The sequence below is a fragment of the Lepidochelys kempii genome, chromosome 12 (assembly GCF_965140265.1).
Source record: "Lepidochelys kempii isolate rLepKem1 chromosome 12, rLepKem1.hap2, whole genome shotgun sequence".
Classification (NCBI taxonomy): domain Eukaryota; kingdom Metazoa; phylum Chordata; order Testudines; family Cheloniidae; genus Lepidochelys; species Lepidochelys kempii.
In genome coordinates this window covers 37,236,383-37,259,384 of record NC_133267.1, presented here as the reverse complement: position 1 = coordinate 37,259,384, position 23,002 = coordinate 37,236,383, and the positions used below count along the sequence as shown (strand labels likewise).

The 23,002-nt window shown below is 50.9% G+C and overlaps 1 protein-coding gene across 7 annotated transcripts in view; it reads left to right on the top strand.

Moving 5' to 3' along the window:
- The first annotated feature begins 503 nt into the window (after nucleotides 1-503).
- The window catches only part of KIAA0513 (KIAA0513 ortholog), a 92,337-nt gene continuing 69,838 nt past the window's right edge, over nucleotides 504-23,002 (top strand). For 3 of the 7 annotated variants that reach the window (XM_073308142.1, XM_073308135.1, XM_073308143.1), the window contains exon 1: nucleotides 504-599. The gene's annotated coding sequence lies outside the window, so the exon portion shown is untranslated. Of the gene's footprint in view, nucleotides 600-3,153; nucleotides 3,229-23,002 lie in introns of all 7 variants that reach the window. The other 4 variants (XM_073308138.1, XM_073308136.1, XM_073308137.1 and 1 more) reach the window with 4 other exon arrangements.

Below are 23,002 nucleotides of genomic sequence, written 5' to 3'. Positions count from 1 at the left end.
CAAGGTCTTCTGAATTACAGAAAAGAGGAGGGAGCGTGGCATGTTGATCTTACTTCACCTGAATCTAGATTTTCAATAAACCAGTGAAGCTAAACTCTATAACTGAGCAGGGGAAGGCCTGTAACATTGCAGCACAGGCCCCAACCAGGGAGACAGGGGAAGGGGGTGTGGATAAAGTTACAGCAGGGAGCTGAGCGGGGAGACCAGCGTTTGTAATCAGTGGGGGTCGGATGTGGGGGCAGAGAGGGGAGGGAAGCAGGGCAGTACTGTAGTGCTGCAGGGCAGGAGGGGAGCCCCTGGGGCACTGCAGGGCAGGGCTGAGATGGGGTCGGGGGAGCCTGTGGGGCGGGGGTGGGTTGGGGGCGGTGCACCCTGCGCAGGGGGACGGCAGGCGGCGCCGGCCGAGCTCGTCTGGGGGCAGGCCAGGGAAGCCGAAGCCCCGCCCCCATGGGGAAGCCCCGCCCCCCCAGCTGGGCGCGCCCCCCGCCCCGCCCATCTCACGTGGCGGCAGGTTCGCCGCCTGCGGCCCCGGGCTCGGAGTCTGCGCGGTGCTGGCGCTGCGAGCGGGGCGCGGAGGCCGGGCCCAGGCGGCTGCGCGGGTGAGTGAGTGGGGGGGGCGCAGGGACCTCGGGGGCGCTGTGCACTGGGGGGGGGGAGCCCGGGGCGCTGTGCACGGGGGGAGGTACGGGAGGGCGCTGTGCACGGGGGGGGCGCTGTGCACGGGGGGGTACGGGGGGGGTGCTGTGCATAGTGGGGAGCCCGGGGCGCTGTGCACGGGGGGGGCGGGGGAGCCCGGGGCGCTGTGCACGGGGGGAGGTACGGGGGGGGCGCTGTGCATAGTGGGGAGCCCGGGGCGCTGTGCACGGGGGGAGGTACGGGGGGGGCGCTGTGCATAGTGGGGAGCCCGGGGCGCTGTGCACGGGGGGAGGTACGGGGGGGGCGCTGTGCACAGTGGGGAGCCCGGAGTGCTGTGCACGGGAGGGGCGGGGGAGCCCGGGGCGCTGTGCACGGGGGGGGCGCTGTGCACGGGGGGAGGTACGGGGGGGCGCTGTGCACGGGGGGGGCGGGGGAGCCCGGGGCGCTGTGCACGGGGGGAGGTACGGGGGGGGTGCTGTGCACAGTGGGGAGCCCGGAGTGCTGTGCACGGGAGGGGCGGGGGAGCCCGGGGCGCTGTGCATGGGGGGGGCGCTGTGCACAGGGGGAGGTACGGGGGGTGCTGTGCACAGTGGGGAGCCTGGGGCGCTGTGCACGGGAGGGGCGGGGGAGCCCGGGGCGCTGTGCATGGCGGGGGGCGCTGTGCACGGGGGGAGGTATGGGGGGGTGCTGTGCATGGGGGAGCCCGGGGCGCTGTGCACGGGGGGGGCGCTGTGCACGGGGGGAGATATGGGGGGGGTGCTGTGCACAGTGGGGAGCCCGGGGTGCTGTGCACGGGAGGGGCGGGGGAGCCCGGGGCGCTGTGCATGGGGGGGGGCGCTGTGCACAGGGGGAGGTACGGGGGGGTGCTGTGCACAGTGGGGAGCCTGGGGCGCTGTGCACGGGGGGGCAGGGGAGCCCGGGGTGCTGTGCACGGGGGGGAGCTGTGCACGGGGGGGGCGGCAGCGGGCTGTGGGGAGGATTTTCAGGGGTCCCCCCCCGGGCAGGCACCTTGGACACCGGTGTCAGGGTGTGTGCCGGGCCCCGGCAGTGGGAGCCCTTTGCACGATGCCGGTGGCTGTGCAGTGGCTCTCCGGTGACTGCATCATGCGAGAGGGAGGTGATGGGCAGGGGACCCCGGGGGTCTGGGCGGGGTGGTTGGGCGCTTGTGCCCCCTCATCCCCACGGGGCAGACGGGAGCTGTAGGAGGCGTGTCCCGGGGGGAGGTGGGGGTGTGGCCCCCTTGTCCCTGCTCTGGAATGACTTGCGGGGAGGTGGGGAGGCAGGATGGGTTCGGGCAGGGCCCACTTGCAGTTGGAACCAGAGACGTGTGTAGCTTCCAGTCCCTTGCGGCTGGGGAGAGCGGGGCACTGGGTGCAGGTGACATGCCCTGTAGCTGTCTAGGCAAACCTTAGGAAAGCAGGAGCTGGACCTTGTGGGTCTCTGCATTTCTTCCCACTTCTCCACCCGGTTAGCTGCGCTGGAGGTGACTGTCCCCTGGAACGGAGGTGGGGGTCTAACATGGCATAGAATATTACAGAGCCCAATGGAAACGGGTGCTGCTCATAGCTAGACGCTTCCGTTACAGAGAGAGGTTTCTTCCTGGGTAGCAAGCCACAGAAAGTGGGTTTCCCCAGTGACTACCAGCACTAAAGCAATTGAATGGTGGGTACAAGTGCTGAATCCAAACGAGGTTTGAATGCAAGGTCGGTGTACCCTTAGGGGGTGTTTGCGTGGCAGCTAGGGGTGACTCTCCCAGCCCAGACGGACAGACTTGCACCAGTAGGGCTTGAGCCAGTGCGCTAAAAATAGTGTGGGCCTCGTGGCTCCAGTGGAGACTCTGGCTAGTTCACTTGAGCTCCGATCCCGGCAGTTGGGTGGGCTTGAGAGCCCACGCTGCCACATCCACATTGCTCGTTTTAGCATGTTCACTTGCGTCTCAGTTGGGTTCTGTCTTCCCACCCTGAGAGCCGCAATCCCAGTTGCAATGTAGACACACCTTTAGCTGTGTGCTCTCTTCTAGGGGGGACTTGCATGTGGTTTCCTCATATGAATCAGTGCTTGATTTGATACAGTAAAGTCCACTGTGCCACTGGATCTTCATGTAATAGACCCAGACTGGAGGCAGATTCATATTTAAGAGTGTCATAAAAATAAAGGGAAGGGTAACCACCTTTCTGTATACAGTGCTATAAAAATCCCTCCTGGCCAGAGGCAAAACCCTTTCACTTGTAAAGGGTTAAGAAGCTAAGATAACCTCGTTGGCACCTGACCAAAATGACCAATGAGGAGACAAGATACTTTCAAATTGGGAGTGGGGGGTGGGGGGGAAAAAAGGGTTTGTCTGTCCACTTGATGCTTTTGCCAGGAACAGATCAGGAATGCAGTCTCAGAACTTCTGTTAGTTAGTAAGTAATCTAGCCAGAAATGCGTTAGATTTCGTTTTGTTTAATGGCTGGTAAAATAAGCTGTGCTGAATGGAATGTATATTCCTGTTTTTGTGTCTTTTTGTAACTTAAGGTTTTGCCTAGAGGGATTCTCTATGGTTTGAAGCTGACTGCCCTGTAAGGTATTTACCATCCTGATTTTACAGAGGTGACTCTCTTACCTTTTCTTTAATTAAAATTCTTCTTTTAAGAACCTGATTGATTTTTCATTGTTCTTAAGATCCAAGGGTTTGGGTCTGTGTTCACCTGTACAAATTGGTGAGGATTTTTATCAAGCCTTCTCCAGGAAAGGGGGTTAGGGCTTGGGGGGATATTTTGCAGGAAGACGTCTCCAGGTGGTCTCTTTCCCTTTTCTTTGTTTAATACGCTTGGTGGTGGCAGCATAGGGTTCAAGGACAAGGCAAAGTTTATACCTTGGGAAAGTTTTTAACCTAAGCTGGTAAGAATAAGCTTAGGGGGTCTTTCATGCAGGTCCCCACATCTGTACCCTAGAGTTCAGAGTGGGGAAGGAACCTTGACCAAGAGTTTCCAGGTTTAGCACAGTGAAATTCAATTTATTTTTAGCTAAGAAGCTTTCTAAAAAAATAAATTAGCCATAACTAGCCTTTTGGCACCGCACAACTGTGGCTTTGTTTTCACAAAGACCTTTCATTCCTAATTACTCTTAATTCCTACAAAGTGCCTCTGACTGTCCAGATGATCGGATCTTCTCTCTGTTAGTTCCATGCTCTGACAACTTTCTGTAGGCGGCGGTAAAGGGAGGATCCCAGACGCTACAACTTGTAGTTCTTAGATATTTAGTAGTAGCAAAAAAAATCAATTGTGCGATTAAACAATAATAGAATACCATTTAAATATTTTTTGATGTTTTCTACATTTTCAAGTATATTGATTTCAGTTACAACACAGAATGCAAAGTTTACAGTGCTCACTTTATATTTGTTTTTGATTACAAATATTTGCACTGTAAAAAACAAAAGAAATAGTATATTTCAATTCAGCTCATACAAGTACTGTAGTGCAATCTTTGTAATGAAAGTTGAACTTACAAATGTAGAATTATGTACAAAAATAACTGCATTCAAAAATAAAACAGTGTAAAACTTTAGAACCTAGAAGTCCACTCAGTCCTACTTCAGTCAATCACTCAGACAAACAAACTGTGTTCCAATTTGCAGGAGATGATGCTGCCAGCTTCGTGTTTACAATATCACCTGAAAGTGAGAACAGGTGTTCTTATGGGACTGTTGTAGCCGGTGTTGCAAGGTATTTATGTGCCAGATATGCTAAAGCTTCATATGTCCCTTCATGCTTCAGCCACCATTCCAGGATACATGCGTCCATGCTGATGACGGGTTCCGCTCGATAACAAAACAGAGTGGACTGATGCATGTTCATCATCTGAGTCAGATGCCACCAACAGAAGGTTGATTTTCTTTTTTGGTGGTTCTGGTTCTGTAGTTTCCGCATTGGAGTGTTGCTCTTTTTAGAGTTCTGAAAGCACGCTCCACACCTCGTCCCTCTCAGATTTTGGAAGGCACTTCAGATTCTTAAACCTTGGGTCGAGTGCTGTATCTATCCTTAGAAATCTCACCTTGGTACCTTCTTTGCATTTTGTCAAATCTGCTGTGAAAGTGTTCTTAAAATGAACATGTGCTGAGTCATCATCTGAGACTGCTGTAACATGAAATTTATGGCAGAATGCGGGTAAAACAGAACAGGAGACACACAATTCTCCCCCAAGGAGTTCAGTCACAAATTTAGTGCATAATTTTTTTTAACAAGCATCATCAGTATGGAACCATGTCCTCTGGAATGGTGGCCGAAACATGAAGGGGCATATGAATGTTTAGCATATCTGGTATGTAAATACCTTACAACGCCAGCTACAACAGTGCCATGTGAACACCTTTTCTCACTTTCAGGTGACATTGTAAATAAGCAGGCAGCATTATCTCCCATCAATGTAAACAAACTTGTTTGTCGTAGCAATTGGCTGAACGAGAAGTAGGACTGAGTGGACTTGTAGGCTCTAAAGTTTTCCGTTGTTTTGTTTTTGAGTGCAATTACATAGCAAAAAAATCTACATTTGTAATTTACACTTTCATGATAAAGAGATTGCACAACAGTACTTGTATGAGGTGAATTGAAAAATAGTATTTTTATTACAGTGCAAATATTTGTAATAAAAAAATATAAAGTGAGCACTGTTCACTTTGTATTCTGTGTTGTAATAGAAATCAATATATTTTAAAATGTTGAAAAACATCCAAAATATTTAATAAATTTCAGTTGGTATTCTGTTTAACAGTGCGATTAATTGCAATTCATTTTTTTAATTGCAGTTAATTTTTTTTTAGTTAATTCTGTGAGTTAACTGCGATTAATCTACTACCCTAATATTTAGCAGTAATCTGGGGCTAAGTGCTTTTTTTATGACACTTTTATACTGGAAAAAGCCCTAGTGTAGATGCAAATATACTGGCAAAACTGCAGTTTTATTGGTATGGTGTGTTTCACTTGGAGGGCGGGGGTGTGGGGAATCTGGAATAAGTGATACGAGCAAAAATGCAAAAACACCCACACTAGGTAATGCTTTGCTGATACACTATGCCAGATTCCTATGCTGGCAAAGCACTCCTAGTGTAGACATAGCTTTAGTTTTCTTGGGTAATTGGTATAAGCTATACCAGGAAGAGCACTTTTTTGTGGTGATGTTTTTTTTGTGTGTGTGTGTGTCCCCTTCCAGGTCTAAGCTACATCTACACTCGGAGGGGCTTTCTGGTTGGCTAGAGTGGCAAAACTTAAGTGTAGACTAGGCCTAAATTTTGCGGAAATGACTTCAGGAGAAGCTGTCATGTTAGTCTTGTAACTTGCAGTTTTTTTAAAATAGTGTAATACGTGCCAGCGATGCTGCGGTTGAACTGATAGGTCGTTCTGCAGCTGCTGTGAGTGTGGACTGGAAATGGGGAGGGAGCGTTGGTTGGAAAGTTTGCCTGCTCTTCAGGGTTGAATTTTGTGGAAGTGTTCTGGAGGGGCGGGAAGAGGAGTACAGTTTGTGCTGGGTGGGAAAGAGAGAGAAGGGGTGGATTTAGGCTCCACAGCTGTTAGGGACTGATGCATGTTGGTGGTTCTTTTATTTTACGGTTCCCCCAGAAGTACCGATCAGAATTGGGGACCCATTCTGCTAAGTGTTGTCCTCAGAAAGAAACAGGGCTTCTGCTCTAGAGAATTTAATATCTTAAGCCTTGGCACTGCAATCTGAGATATCCCTGAATGCCTGTACTGAGGTCTGTTGACTCCGCTGGGACTCAGTGCAGGTGTATGGGTTTCCCCCGTAGAACACCTTGCAGGATCAAGCCCTAAGGCATGATGTACAGTAACAAATACTTCCTTCTCAGCTTGGTTAAGCCTTTACTTGGAAGTGGCTAAGGGAGACTGAGATGGGCAAATTGCAAATTAGTTGAATGTTCTTAAGCTCTGGAATGCTGACCTGAAAGTGCCGTGCCTTGCCCTGCAGTGGTGTCACAAGACAGTTCTATTGTGACTTGTGCTTTCACAGGGCCAGGGGGAATGTCTCTGAAATAGACCTGTCATGTGGATTTTAGATACATACAGTTACAACTGTACAGACATGCTATTTGCACATACTGTGCTGTATAATTAGAGTAACAGGAGTTATCTGAAAAAATACAATGATGTTTCATTAATGTTTCTGACATCAGGATATTGCTGTTTATTTGACTTCATTTCGCAACTGTTTATCTGTGTATGGTCAGAATAATTTAGACACTGTGACGTTCCCCTGGTGTTATCTGGACCAGTGGTCTGCTAGGCATCTCCAATCCTTGACTCTGGGAGCCAGCCTTGGCCTGCTCTGCTGTGAGAACCCCCACTCCTGGGCTGTTCACGCACAGCCTCTGGCATGTAAGCTGTTTGGATTATGCTACCGAATGACACAGGCCAATATCTCCAGTCCCAGACACAACCGTAGGAACCTCCGTCTTGCAGAGTCCAGTTATGCTCGCAGGACGCTGCAAGCTTATATGAGTTCGTCAGTTTAACAAAGAAATTGATATGCACCAGGCTTGTTATCCCAAGGGGAGTCTCTGACACGCTTCAAACCAAATGCACTGCTTCAGGTAGAATAAACAAATGTATTAACTACAAAAGATAGATTTTAAGTGATTATAAGTCAAAGCACAAGTAGTCGGATTTGGTCAAATGAAATGAAAGCAAAACTCATTCTAAGCTGATCTTAACACTTTCAGTGCCCTTACAAACTTAGATGCTTCTCACCAAAGGTTGGTTAGTTGCCCTTCAGTCAGGCTCTCCCCTTTGATCAGCACTTCAGTCGCTTGGTGGTGGTGTCTGTAGATGGAGGTGGAAGAGAGAGGAAGAGCATGGCAAAGTCTTTCCCTTTTATCATGTTCTTTCTTCCCTCTTGGCTTTGCCCCCCCCCCCTTCAGTGTCAGGTGAACATTACCTCATTGTAGTCCCTGAGTGACCAAGGGAAGGTGGGGAGGAAGGGATGACTCAAGAGTCCAACAGATCCTTTGTTGCTGGCTAGGCCAGTGTCCTCTGTTCCTGTGAGGCTGGGCTGGCTTTGTCCCATACGTGCCCTGACCAGGTGTGAACTGCCCCTCTGCTCTTGGAGAGTTTTTACCCGGTCTTGTGTTAAGCCGTGAGGACACATTTTCAGCCTCATAACTATATACATGAAATTACAGCCTATAACATTATTATAACAACAATGCTCAGTGCATCATGAGCCTTCCAAAGACACCTGACGTGACAAACTTTTGCATTGGATACCACACAGTCATATTGTAAGGATGAACATGGGGGTGCAGGATGTTCTCCCGAGATACAGTGTGTCACAGACACTTAGACTGATGTTGTTTGAAGTGTATTGAGGTTGTTTTTATAAAACATCTCACAGGATGAGTGCTTATGGAAATGAGGTCCCTGCTGTTGGCTTCGGACAAGTATAACATGGGCAGGAGCTATGCAAGTCTTCATCTCTCTCTGCAGATGCACCTCAGTCCCCACTTGTTGTATCTCTGCAATTCTGGTCTTTGATTTCAATAATGGCTAATCCTTACGGAAGCTGGGTGCCTCCTCTCAGGTGATCGGCACTTTCAGCTCCTACTGAATCTATATGGGAGCCAAGGGAACTTATCACCTTGCAGTATGGTAGAGCGGAGGACTGAAAGCTTAATTCTCCTGGGAATCCTTAGGTTGCTGGTTCAGCTCTGGATTGAAGGAACTGGCTTTGCGGGAGGGATAGCTCAGTGGTTTGAGCATTGGCCTGCTAAACCCAGGGTTGTGAGTTCAATCCTTGAGGGCGCCATTTAGGGATCTGGTGCAAAAATTGGGGATTTGTCCTGCTTTGAGCAGGGGGTTGGACTAGGTGATCTCCTGAGGTCCCTTCCAACCCTGATATTCTATGATTCTGTGGGACCCCACAGCTCTGCCAATGCACTTCAATCCTGCCCTGCAGCACTCTTGTTGTTCTCGTCTTTGGGCAGTCTCTCTTGAACACTTAGTTGTGTGGGCGAATTTCACCTTTTTCTAAGTGACGGGAACATAGAAACATCTTCTTCTGAAGTGTTCTCAGCCCCCCCGCAAAAAAAAAGTCACTTTCCCAAATTATTTAGAAAATTGTTGCCTGTTTGAAATTGTGATGATAAAACAATTCTTCCTGCCGAGTTTGTTTGTGAGAGTTTGACAAATCTGGAAGGAAATGCTCTTTGGAAAGATTGCTACCTTTGCTGCTGGGCCAAGTGGTTTTCAAATATTAAATCTGAGTGCCGCAGCATGGTTCATTAGAGACAAGGGCATTAATAATAGATTGTTAAAATGAGTAAAGCAGGAGTGCAGCTAGGGTGTTTTTTTTTTCCCCTAAGAGAAGTGTAGTCGCTTTGGAGGTACTAATCTGAAGAAAAGCAATTCCTTTTGGCTTCTGTTTTAGTTGTTTATACGCATTGCTGCATCCTTTCTCTTATTTCCCTCTACTGAAAGGTCCTTTGCTTCATGCTGAGCCCAGTACTTTATCAATTCTCTGCTAATAGACCACTGGTTGTCCCCAACAGTGATTGGGGCACCCTTGTGCTGGATGATGTGAAATGACACCATAGACCAAGGGTGGCCAAACTTATTGGCCCTCTGAGCCACACACGACGATCTTCAGAAGTTGGAGAGCTGGAGTGTGCCTGCCGGGACTCGGGGCTTCAGCTGTGTAAGGTGCGTCTGTCGGGGCTGAAGCCCTGAGACCTCCTTCCCCGCTAGGCAGAAGCCAGTGGCGACGTGTGTGGGGTGGGGGGGCGGGTACCCCTCGCCCAGATTTCTGCCGGGGTTTGCTGGCCCCGCTCAGTCACATGGTGCCGCAGGGCCGCTTCCCTGCATGACAGCAAACAGTTGGGAGCTACAGGGAGGCCCACTGCTTTTGCTGTTGCCTCTCCCCTTGGAGCTAAAGCAGCAGCCCCTCCCTTCAGCTCCCAGCTAACACCTGCGAGTTACAGGGAGGGGCCACTGAGGATAAGAGGGGGGGCATGACTCAAACGGTGGGGGAGCTTTAAATCAACCCCCCCAGCAGGCACCAGTCATCTCTGGCAGAAGCCCCCTAGCCTCATCACTCCACTGCAGGATAGAAGCCCTGAGCTTTCCCCCGCAGTCTGGTAGGTGGAGGATGGAGGGGGAGCCCCCCAAGCTGTACTTCAACTGCAAAAGAGCCACGAGCAGCGGTTTGGCCACCCCTGTGATAGAGGGTTGCCGTCCCAAAGAGGTTACGCTCTAAATCAGGGACAGGCAAACGTTTTGGCCTGAGGGCCACATTGGGTTTCGGAAATTGTATGGAGGGCCGGTTAGGGGAGGCTGGGCCTGTGTCCCCACCCCTCCTTGCGTCTCGCCCCCTGACGGCCGCACCCCTCCGCGGGACCACTGCCCCATCCATCTTCCCCCCCCGCTCACGGAACTCCTGCCCCCCGCTGCCCCATCCAACCCTCCTCTCCTTCCTGACCCCCCCTCCCCCCCCGGGACCACTGCCCCCATTCAACCCCCCTGTTCCACACCCTCTGACCGCCCCGACCCCATTCACACCCCTGACCACCACCTTGAACTCCCCTGCCCTCTATCCAACCCTACCTGCCCCCTTACCGTGCAGCACAGAGCACCGGTGGCCAGAGTGTTGCCCAGCTGCCCAGAGCATTGCACTGGTGCAGTGTAGTAAATCGCTCTCTGTAACTGCTACCAGTAGCACCTTCCTACACGGAGCAGTTTAATATACTACACCGGCAGCATGGAGTGCTGAGGCTGCGGGGGGAGAGGCCGGGGGCTAGCCTCCCAGGCCAGGAGCTCAGGGGCCGGGCAGGAGGCGGATGTGGCCCACGGGCCATAGTTTGCCCACCTCTGCTCTAAATAGATGGGACGGGCAAAGATTGGCAGGGCAAAGTAGGGGGGGCAGAAAGTGGTGAAGTGGCTTGCCCGTTGTCTCGCGGTAGGTGGCTGGCAGCTGGGAATACAACGCAGGTTACTCAAATCCTAGCCTTGTGCCCTCGCCACTGGGCAGTATGCCCCTCATCTTTTTAATTCCTAACAAACCTATTTGATGGTGGGCATGGCATGCTCATAAAGATGCATTTGGTCCACTGTCTGGTTTAAACTCCCTTGCAGCCAATGGAGCTTACCCTAGGGATGAATGTGGCCTTGTTAATTTGGAAATGTTATTTAATCGGGCATGTGAAGCTTTAAAGCAAGATCCCGAGTCTTGTTTTTGAAAGCCAATTGTGTCATGCAGGGAAAGGGAAGCTTTAAATCGTGCAGGGTGCGGTGTATCAGCAAGCTTATTTTCAAATAAATTTGTTAGTCTCTAAGGTGCCAAAAGTACTCCTTTTCTTAATGCCTATTGCATATCTCCCCCAGAAGAAGGAAGTGACAGGAATGCCAGCACCAGATCTTGTTGAAGAGAAGTGAGAGATTTGCTGAAGAAAAACTGGTTTGTTCTTGTAGCAGTATAGTGGTTTGGCCAGTCAGGTTTCACGCTGTGCAAAATCTTGCATGACATGGTTTCTTTTTTCTTGTCTATGAAACCAACAGAGAGACCTGTCAGAGTAATTCTGCTGGGCTGACATTGCTACAGATGCCAAGGGACAGGCAGATTAAATTGTTTACCAAGATTTTTCTTCCTCTTCCTCAAAGTAAATACTTTAAAACCAAGTGACATTGCTAGCCTGTTTGGCAGCTCTGGAATCTGAATTCGTTTCCTCCTGCACAGAACAGATGCAGCAAGGACAGTGCAAACCTCCCTCAGGCTGCCCCTTCAACCTGAACTTGAATAATTCACTTTCCATGCCAGGAATGGTGTTGATGGCAATACTGGCATTTGTGACAGCGACTTCTGTGTTGAATCCCACCAATTTATATCTCCCAGGCCAGCAAATAGCCATTAGATGGTAAAGACTTTTTAACTGGTACTAACCTAGTTTGCATTTGAACTTGTGATGGATAGTGGAAAGGTTACCAGACCCCTCAATATAAGACTAATAAAAGTCTCGGAGGTTGAAGGATGTGCGGGTTAAGATGTTTTGCTATTCGAATACACATAGTCTGACCGTAAGCATGTAACCCAGTTTGACTGTCTGTTACCTTGGCCTGTAATTTGCAGCATTGCTGTTCCTGTGCAGAGACTGGAGCTTTCCTTCGATACAGAAACCGCATCAAATTATGTTCTTTGGATTAGGTTTGCATGCCCTGAGGCATTGCTGATAGAGAGAGAGAGAGGTTTTCATCAGGTTAATTCCCACCCCCTTATTGCAGGGAAACAGATTGATATCAAACCGTTATAAAATTTATTTAAAAAATACATTATACGCAAGAGCTGTGACGCTTGAATTAAAAAAAGAAAAGATAAGTGTAGGCGCTTGGAGTAGCAGCTTTGTTAATTCCCCCCCACCCCCGTGAGTTGTCACTGGCTCAAATCCTAGCCTAGTAACTAGACCATCCAATGGTTGGAATGCATTGTTGCAGCCTGTCACCCTTTGAATGAGATCAGCACTCCCAGCAGGACTGAAAAGTAACTGTGGCAGCCCATCTAGAGCTGCAGGGCAAATTTAAGAACAGAGGAGGCGGGTATGTAAGTAAGATGCAGTAGCAAGCTCTGCCGAGCAAGCCTCATCCAACCTTTCGCCAGCTAATGGTGGTTATCGCGTTTTCTTCTGTGCCTTTGCACCGTTGGACGTTTCTTGCTGTTTGCGCTGCAGGAAAAAAACAACCCTCTGTTTGTTAGAACAAAACCTTTCCGGACCAAGACCAGGTGGGTCCTTGGCTCCTGATCGTGAATCCGCAGCTTGCCTTGTGTTGAAAGCATTAAAGATCACTAACTGTCAGAGAAATAAAGTTCCCATTGTTTCACTGGATAATTTCTTCTGAAAGCCCTGCGCTGGAGGCTGTGCAGAGATTAGTCTGTAGACCTTGCATCTGCTGCATTGTCCGTTAATGCTCCGCCTAAAGATGCAGGTTTGCCACAGCACAGTCAAGCTAGTGGAATTCTGAGCTATCCTGGAGCATTGCAAATTGGTTGATGTGGTTAGTATTTGTTTAGTGCTAGCAGCTTGCTGGATAGGCCCGTCACAAATATTGATCGTCCCTGTCCCCAAAGAGCTTCTAAAACGTGTACCCATTCTGCCATCACACGGGAGTCACGGGCAGAGTCTTCCAAGTTCAAAACTGGTAGCCTAGCCACTGGTCCATAATGCGGTTAGCCCTGGCTGCAGTTCTGCAGGGGGGCTAATCATACAGCATTAGTTACTTCTCTGCAATAGCTGGGACGTTCATTGCAAGTTAACTGCAATTTGCAATGTGTCACTGATCAAGCAATGAAAAAAGCAGGAAATGCATCATACATTCACTTTGTTGTTTTTCACAGTTGTATTTTGAGTTATTCATGGTGCTCTGTTGTTCAAGGTTAGCTGGGAAGCAAAAGTGATCCCTGTAAACTGTTTATGTGGAGGGGTTATTGGTGTGTAGACTTTTAAACGTACGCAGATGAATTGCAGATGACACCATGTGCTGCACACAATCTGCTGGCTGTCCTCCGAGATGGGCAGTTCAGTAGACAGGACAAATAACCCTTGTGAACTGCCGGAAGAGGCTAAAGGTTCAGAGAAAGTTGTGCAAAGAGGTGTTTGATACTTACGGGAGTTGGGTTACCTGGAATGAAAACTGCAATGGAAATCTCTTGCTGAGGATATTTCAGTAGGTTCCAGTCCTCCAGGCCACTCCACAGATTTCTGCCCACGTACAAAGCAGCTTGCCAGGATCAGACCTTAGCATGGAACAATGCATATGGGGGAAGAGGGAATATAAAGGTTCCAGTGAAGAGTTGATTACAGTATATAAGTACCTTCATTGAAAGAAGATACCAGGTACTAAACTAAAGGGATGTTTAATCTAGCAGAGAAGGGCAGAACAAGAATCAATGGCATGAAGTCAGCCAAATTCAAATTAGAAATTAGGTCCAGTTTTTTAGCAGGGAGGGTGATAGACCAAGGGAACAAACTAGCAAGGGAGGTGGTGAATTTTCCATCTCTTGGTGTCTTCAGACCAAGATCTGGATGTCTTTCTGGAAGATACACTTTAGCCCAACACAGATTATTGGGCTCGGTACAGTCCATGAAAGGGTGTGCTTTTGTCTGTTTCCCGGAGCTTCAGGGATGTGCATGTGCAATGTTCTTTTGATGACCATCATTCCTGTGGTTAGACTGTGTGCAGCTGAACGCAATCAAGTCTGGGGAGGAATTCCACTACAGGGGTCCACTCGCAGAGGCTGTGCTCCAGGTATCTGGTGGTCTACACCTGGATCTCTGCTCTCCACAGGATTGTCCCAAAGGTGTATGGTGGTTGGGGAGGTTGAGAGAGTCTTTGAATAGCCAGGTCCCATTGTAAGGACTTAACAGGGTAGGACCAGTTGTAGTGTATTTGTATGGCACTAACGCTTAGAAGCCTGGCCATGGGCCAGGCACCCTTTGTGCTAGGTGCTGTACAAACACAGAACAAAAATTCCCTGCCCTAAAGAGCTTACTGTCTCATTAACAAGGATTCGAAGGCCAAGCCATTGAGTTCATTTCTGAAGCAAGCAGGGAGTCAGGGGTGTGTCACTGAGGGCGGGTATGAAGCGTTTGCATTGGCCCGTCATTGCTTCCGCGCTCTCCAGTGACTTCAGCTGCTCTGTGATGGCTGCACGCTGAAAGAGGTTTGCAGTACTCTTATCTGGAGGTAATGAGACACTGGATCATGGTGCCTCAGTCCTCTCATCTGAGACAGTCTCCTGCCAGTTGGAGATGCAAGAAAGCCTGCAACAGTTTGCATGTACACGTGTAGTGAGGAGTTCATCGTGACCCCGACAGTCATTGATCCAGTGCCTGCCGTCGGTGTGGTTAAAGCATTGGCAAGTTCCCCTTCTTGCTAACATAGACTTCAGGCAGCAAAGCCAGGAGCAAAGCCAGCTGATCGTGATTCATGTGAACTTCACACTTACAGAAAGTGTCAGGCTGGTGAGAAGAGGTGAACAGAATTAGCAAAGATGTAACCTTGTGCGTGTAGAGAAAGCAACCCTTCTGCCCTGAATGCACCACTGGGATCTTGCCGAGTTCTTTTTAGCATCTGTCTGAGCTGCTGCATTCTATGGAGTCATCAGCTGTTCTCTTCTGTTAATGAGCTGAGCAGTGTCTGTTAATAGGCATCCCTCTCCTGTGGCATTTGCTCTTTTCTCTTTGTTGAGTGAGTTGCCTCTTTATAGCTAAAAAGAAAAGGAGTATTTGTGGCACCTTAGAGACTAACCAATTTATTTGAGCATAAGCTTTCCTTCATCGGATGCTGATCTTTATCTTTATAGCTGATTGTAAAAGTAACAGCCTATAAACTCTGGCGAAGGTTAGATCTTTCCCATTGTGTGGAGGTTATTCGTTTCAGGGACATGTGTTTGACCAGTATAGTATGAAATCATTCTGTAACATTGATGTTACGGTAGCATCCACTGACCCCAGTTGGGATGGAGGACTCTTTGGGCTTGGTGCTGTGTGAATACACCAGTAGATATGGACTGTGACCCAGAGAGCCTGCAAGCCAAAAACATATGTGCAGGGAGGGAACACTTGAAGGAAGGAGAAAGAGAACTGCTTTCATTTGCATGGCAGGAAGTGACCTATTTCCTCCTGGAGCACAAGTGATAACTCCACCAAAGCCAAACATTCCTTGCAGTGGCATTTGTCTGTGTGATATCATGCATGCCTGGCCGCCAAAAGGTACGTGAATTTTTGTGGTGAAGAGCTGTTAAAAGATGGAACTATTTGGCTTCATCACAACAGAATTAATACAGCGGATATGAACTTCAGACCAACAAAATTACTATATAAAAGAAGGTAACTTTTCCTGTCTTGTCACTCTGATCTGATCCTTTTTTCACTTTAAGTCTAGGGCATTTATACCATGCTCATCATTGTGGGCTTACAAAAGCTACTGTAATGAGGATCTCTGTCTTCTCTCCCTTCAGTCCCTCCATTGTGGGATTGTTTGTCTTGTGGTAGGAAGGCTAGAAAGGGAGTTTTTGCCTTTTGCTTGACAGTGGCTAGATTCATGATCATTCCGATCCCCCAGGAAAGAGAATTCTGCGCTCGTTGGGCTAGCTGATGACAGAGCTCTCTCCAACCTCACCCTTGAGGTTGACTGTTTCTTAGGCACTGAGTGTTGGAGACTGCATAGAGCGCACTGTGGTGGGTCTCTGACAGCTTCCATAAGACAGATGTGGAGGGAGATGGTGCTTGTGGGGGTGTCGAGAGGCTGTCGTGTTTAGACAGCTCAAGTCAGCCCCACCGTGTGCTTGGAAGATGAGAACTGAACCCAGTGTTCAGCAGGGAGCCAAAGTAATGAGCAAAGGACTGGGGTGTGCATTTGCCAACCTGTGTTAATAGCAGGGTGGCAGCTCTGTTTTGAATCAAGTGTTGAGCTATTTCTGAGTCAGTTTTCTCTTCCCAGATACAGTGTGCTGCTGTCACTGAGTCTAAAGATCACAGATGCTCATATCACTGTGGCCAAGTGTGAATTCGACAATCCAGGGCACAGTCTGATTGTCATCTGAATTGCGCTGCTGTTAAAAGACCCCTGGCATATCTCCCAAGGAGAGATCGCCCTTCTGGGGTTCTCTTTGTTCTGATAAAGCCTGTCATGTCTCTCCTTTGCCCATGGCCCTGATTAGGTGTGTTCGGCAGCTGCTGCTCAGTATGTGGCCTTTACTCACGTTCTGTCCTGGCCTGCAGCTCCTCTTTGCATCGCAACCTGCTGAGATTTGACCGGGGAATGCTCGCCTCAGAAACTGCAAACGCTTTCCAGTCTAGGTGTCAGAGTAGCAGCCGTGTTAGTCTATATTCGCAAAAAGAAAAGGAGTACTTGTGGCACCTTAGAGACTCACCAATTTATCTGAGCATAAGCTTTCGTGAGCTGCAGCTCACTTCATCGGAAGCGTACTGTGGAAAATACAGATAATGTTTTTATACACACAGACCATGAAAAAATGGGTGTTTATCACTACAAAAGGTTTTCTCACTCCCCACCCCACTCTCCTGCTGGTAATAGCTTATCTAAAGTGATCACTCTCCTTACAATGTGTATGATAATCAAGGTGGGCCATTTCCAGCACAAATCCAGGTGGTGATAAACAAATCCTTTTGTAGTGATAAACACCCATTTTTTCATGGTCTGTGTGTATAAAACCATCTTCTGTATTTTCCACCGTATGCATCCGATGAAGTGAGCTGTAGCTCACGAAAGCTTATGCTCAAATAAATTGGTTAGTCTCTAAGGTGCCACGAGTACTCCTTTTCTTTTTCCAATCTAGGAGGCCCTTCTCCCAGTAATGGACAAGGGAACAACATAGTTCTATAATGATCCTTTGTCAGCTATTGCCTGGTTTAACCTCCATGGACAGGAGTCCACCCAAGGTATATACAGGTCATGCAAACTCAGGGCCGGATTAACTTTTTGTGGGCCCTGCGCCAAATATATTTGTGGGCTCCCATTGGGGAAATGGGGCATGTGATGGGGGGTGGTCCGCAGAGCGAGGGGCCGGCTGGCGGCAATGAGGCACAGCACAGTGGGAGTGGCCCCACTCAGCCCAGCCCAAGGGCACTGTTTACAAACCCACAACTGCTAGACGCACACTGGCCTGCCCAGCCCTGATCTGCCAGCGTGCCCCTTCCACATTGTCACCCTGCCCTTATGCCCAGCGTTCCCTCACCAGAGACTTCCCCTGCAGATCCCTATGCCCAGTGCCCACGGACCTGCTATGCCCAGCACCCCCCAGCCCAGAGACCCCTCTCGCTGACCTCCCACCACAACTGCACAGCACCCTGCACACCATACCCCCTGCCCAGCTTCCCCAGCCACAGATCCCCCTACTGTCCAGTACCCCCTTCACAGTCCCACCATCACAGCTGTACAGTGCCCCATATTCCTGAGGGAATTCTGCATCAAATTCTGTGCATAATATTTTAAAATTCTGCCTTTTTTTTTTTTTTTTTTTTACAATAAGTAAATGTGAACGCTCCACCATGGCAGTGGGGAGTACAGGCCACTGGCTGAATGGAAGTGGGAGAATATCCTGCAGCCTCCCCCGCCCTCTTGGGGCAGGGACTTGGCAGTGAGGCTGAACCTGACCCTGATACAGCACAAGGGCCATGCCTGCCACAGAAACACCCTGGGGCCCTGCCCCTTTTGCACCAGGCACACCAGATGTGGGCAGGGAGGGTCAACCTGGCAGCAGGATCCAAGTGCAGAGGGACTTAGTGTGGGGGGATCCGGAAGGGGGGTAAGAGGGTTCTGTGTGGGGCAATCTGGGTGCAGGCAGCTCAGTGGGGGATCTGGATGGAAAGGGAGGTTCCAGGTGCAGGGGTAATGGAAGTCTGCAGGGGGGACCAAGTGAAAGTGGTTGGAACTCAGCGGGGTTGGGGGGAGGAGGATCGGTGCAGGGGAGGTGGGATTCATTTGGGTTGGAGTCTAGGTGGTTGGGACTCAGTGGGGAGGGTGTCTGGGGGGGCTCATTGGGGTGGTACAGATGCAGGGGAGGTGGGGCATGTCAGGGTGAGGGTTTGATGGACCTGCTTAACAGGGGAGCCCCAGCTGCTGCCAAGGGATCTGCATGCTGGTCCCCCTAACCCCTTCTCTTCCCCTTCCCCTCTGCTCCATCTCCTCCCCATCCCACCCCCTTCCTTCTCCCCTGTCCCCGCTTCCCCTGTCCCCTTCTCTTCCCCGTCCCATCCCCCTTCCCCTCTCCATCCCTGTCCCTTCTTTCCCCACAGCGGGCACTCACTGTTATACAGTAACTCCACACTTAACGTCCTCTTGCTTAACGTTGTTTCAATCTTACGTCCCTGCTCCATTACAGAACATGCTCCATTTAAAGTTGTGCAATGCTTCGGTATAATGTCGTTCGGCTGCCTGCTTTGTTCACAGCTGGCAGCTCCCCTACACTCCCCCACGTCCTCCCCAGTGCCTCCCCCCCCCCCCCCCCGCTGGCAGACCCTGCAGATCAGTGTACTCCCGCTTCTCCCCCCGCCTCCTGCCCACAGCAATCAGCTGGCTTGCGGCGTTCACGAGGGAGGAGCGAGGACATGGCGTGCAGGCTCCCCCTCTTTCCCCTGCCTCCTGCCCACAGCAATCAGCTGGCTTGCAGCGTTCAGGAGGGAGGAGCCAGGACGTGGCGCGCAGGCTCCCCCTCCCTCTCCTGCCTCCTGAACGCCGCAAGCCAGTTGATTGCCGCGGGCAGAAGACAGGGGAGGGATGGGGAGCCTGCGCACTGCATCCTCGCTCCTCCCACATCCTCCTGCTCCCTGAACGTTGCAAGCCAGCTGATTGCCGTGGGCAGGAGGGAGGGGGCAGGAACGAGGACGTGGAGTGTGGAGTAAAAGGGGGGGAAGAAGAGGTGGGTTAAGGGTGGGGGTTTGGGGGAAGGGGTGGAGTGGGCGGGCTGAAGGTTGAGCCCCCCCCCCCCGGTGCTTGCAGAGTAGGGGAAGCTGCTGCTCCTGCTGCGCAATGTGCTTCGAGCCTACAGGACCTTCAGCCGCCTTGCCTGCCTCATTGTCTCCAGGGCCAAAGGGCTGCGCCTGTGTGGGGTGAGGCGGGGGCCCCTCCCAACCATAGCACTGGACTGTATGGCAACAACCCTTTGTCCCTGGACCTAACCCCCCCGCCCCATTTACATTCATTCTTATGGGGAAATTGGATTCGCTTAACATCATTTCACTTGACGTCGCATTTTTCAGGAACAGAACTACAGCGTTAAGTGAGGAGTTCCTGGAGAAAAAGAAGGATGGCCCCCAGCACTAGGACCCAGAGGGTGGTGTCCGGCTGCAGTCCAGGGAGCTGGGCAGCACCTTCTCTTTTCAGCCAGGCTGTGCAGCTCTGCGTTCACAGAAATTGGGGCGTGGGAGTGGCATGTGACCTTGCACCCCATGTGGCCCCCACCCCTTGCCTCTATTGGGGGACAGTGCCCCCCAAACTATGCCATGAACATTCCCAATCACACCCCCCCCGTTCCTCCTTCACTTTCTGCAGGGAAGCAAAGAACGCTGCAGGAGGGGGACCTGGGCTGTTTTCATTCCCCCTGGGGCCCAAGAGTACCTCACACAGACCCCCACTGCCCAGCGCCACCCCCAGAGACCCACTGCCCCCGCCCTGCCTGCCCCCAGCCACGCTCACCGGCCTGCTGGGCGGGGGCTATTGGCCTTGTCTGGGCTGAGCCAGCATCATAGCTGGGGCCGGTCGGGGATCAGAGTGGGAGGGATCTGCCCAGGCTGGGCTTCCTCAAACCCCCTTGCCTGGGGCCCAGATGAGCCCACCAAGCCTCCATGCTGGCCGAGAATGACCCGGCCCCTGCACTGGTCCTGGGCGGCTCAGCCCCGGGAGGTGGCGGGCGGAGTAAGACCGCCCAGAGCCATGCTGGGGAGTGGGGCAGGCAGACCCTGGTGGGACGTGACCCCCCCGAGAGCCCCCCAGCCCAGCTGGCGGAGGAGCGAGTGGGCGGAGGAGATGGGACAGGACGGGGCAGGGATACCTGGGGTGGCCGGACAGCCGAGAGGAGCACTGGGGAGGGGCTGGAGAGGAGCCAGCCTGCGGTGGCCCCTGGGCTGGCAGTGCAAGTGAAGTGCAGCGCCTGGCCGACTGACGGGCCCCTGTGGCACATTGTAAACCCAGTACTGTGTGCACTTATCCTGATTTCCATGGAGGACCGATCTTTTTAGTCTCTATCAGGTCCCATCTAGTCCATTCCTTGGCCAGGGCGGGGTAGTTCCCCACAAGATCTTTTCTAATGCTTTGTCCAGCCCAATTTTAAGTCTGGCGTTTCCATCACTTCCCTTGGGAGACTGCTCAGTAGCCAGGCAGACGTCATGCCATGGCTATTTGATGGTCTGCCTCCGTGGTCCCCAGCTTTTCTGTTGCTGTAGCATATTCGTGTTCCCAGAAAAGTGTGGCGGGCGCTGGACGACCAGCTATGGCGGCGGGTTGCCTGGCGGCCGTGCTCCTCGGCGGCGGGTTGTTCGCCAGAAGCGCACCCTTCTCAGTAGGCAGGCGCACATAAATGCCCCGGTGGGTGCCATGGCACCCGCGGGCACCATGTTGGGGCCACTGGTCTACCTAGTTCCCAATGGGCTGGTGGCCACTCCCTCCTCTATTTGTGCCCTGCCTAGGTCCTATGCTCATAGAGACCCTGGCTTTACACAGTCTTGGCTCAGGAGAGGTGAATGTAGCTGCTTCCAGAGCCGGCCATTCACCCAAGAGGAGGAGGTTGCAGGAATTATACAAAGTTTCCATTTTCTCCTTCCCTTTCCGGCTACTACCTCTGCAGCGTTCCCAGCCCCCTGCCAGTCCTAGGGCAATAAGGGACCTGAATTCAGATCCCCCTGCGTTAGACTCTTAGACTCCACTGCAGTCAGAGAGTCATGGCATGGCTGTGGGTCAGCTGACTCAGGCTCGCAGGGCTCAAAATTGTTGCATGAGATGTGTCCTTGAAGCTGCTTTTTATTTAATCCAAGATGACTGGTGCATTTCTGGTGGACCAGGGTGAAACTAGATTCTGGTCTTTGACTTGCCTCAGCTGACAGGGCCAGTGGTAAAGTTTGTATCTCTGCCCGTAGCTCCAGGGTGGGTCTTTTAAAAGCATATCCTCAGTAAAAACTCAATCCTGCAAAGTGGTGAGTATGCTCATCTCCCATTGACTTCTGGAGGAGTTGTTCTCTGTGTTTTGTAGCACCAGACCCTGTCTTCTGGGCATTGCTTAGCGGTTAATTACTTACCTCAGATTAAAAGGTGTTTTTTTTTTTTTTTTAAATGAATCCTGTGAGCAAAGACTGTTCAGTCCCATTGTTATTAAACATGAAATTGCCCTTGCTTCATTGTTAATCTGATAAAATGTTCCTTGACGATTCCCATCCCTCAGGCTAGGCAGCTGATTGACAGCAGAGCTCCTTGCTTCCAGCGTCCCTGCCTGCCTTCGTCTGGCATGTAAAACAAGCCAGAGAACGTTTAGGAAAAACCCTGAAACAGAAGCCCTGTTACATTCAAAACTAGACGTTAGTGGGATAAATAGTAGCCGTTCTGAACGGCTGGGGTGAATGCTGGCTTTCGCTAGATCAACGCTTTAAAAGTGAGGCTCTAAGGTCCACAATTAGGTCGGGAAGTAAATGGCTTGATTTTCAAAAGGGTTGAGCTCTTGGCATCATTCACAGGAGTCAGTGAGTCCCTAGCACCTCTGAAAATTTCAGTTCATAAAAACGTGCAATGCAATCCTTCTGAAAACACCATCAGACTTTTTAACCAGTGATTCAAGTTTTTAAGGGAGGACATTTTAAAAGCACAGATGCAAAGCAGTGCCTTTCCTTTGCTCGTCATAGTTTCGTTTATGAGTATGGAAAGAATCTTACACACCCCTACCCCTGTACTTCAGGCGGGGCAGTTCAAAAATAAACAGCCCAATCTATTTACGTTTCAGTTTCAGTTTCTGATTGTCCTGTGCACAGGGCCCTAGGGTAGGGGTTTCCGAGTCTGCAGGAAGATGTTCAAATTGGAACAGCGAACTCTGGATTTTTTAGGAACTGAAGGAGAACATTTGAATCGTGCTAGGTTTTGTAAAATCGTTCTGAGGTTCAAGCCCTTGATCTTTGTGAATGAACTTTGTGCCCAGAAAAATGAAGAAATAATTGCACTGATTCTAGACAGTCCTGGGTTGGGTGGGTATTGTGTAAGCTTAACTGATGGCCATTATGGAGATGCATCTGGGGCTGTCTGAAGGCAGAGGTGCATGGCCGAGATCAGGGTTTTTCAACCTTTTTCTTTCTGAGTGGGGCCCCCCCCCCATGCTATAAAAACTCCATAGCCCACTTGTACCACAACAATTGTTTTTCTCCAGATAAAATTGACAGCTGGCATTAAGGGTAGGATCCAGGGCAATTGCCCCGGGGCCCACGCCACAGGGGGCACCACAAAACTAATTTGCTCAGGCTTCAGCCCCAGGTGCTGGAGCTCAGGGCCCCAGGCTGCAGTTCTGCATGGTGGGGCTTCAGCTTTCTGCCCTGGGCCCTAGCGAGTCTTAACACCAGCTGTGCTTGGTGGACCCCCCTCAAACCAGCTCGCGGCCCCCCCAGGGGGCCTTGGACCCCTGGTTGAGAACCACTGGTCTAGATGGATGGTTGATCTCACCCAGTGTGGCAGTTTCTTTGGTTTTGACCTGCAGCACTTACCTGGTCCTTCCAGGCTTCCTAGCCTACTGGCTTTGCCAGTGCTCTTCAGTCCTGCCCTTCAGCCTCCCCTTCTGCTTTGGTCCTGGTCTTCTCATGACCTTCAGTCTTAACTTGCATTCCCCCACTGGTGACCTG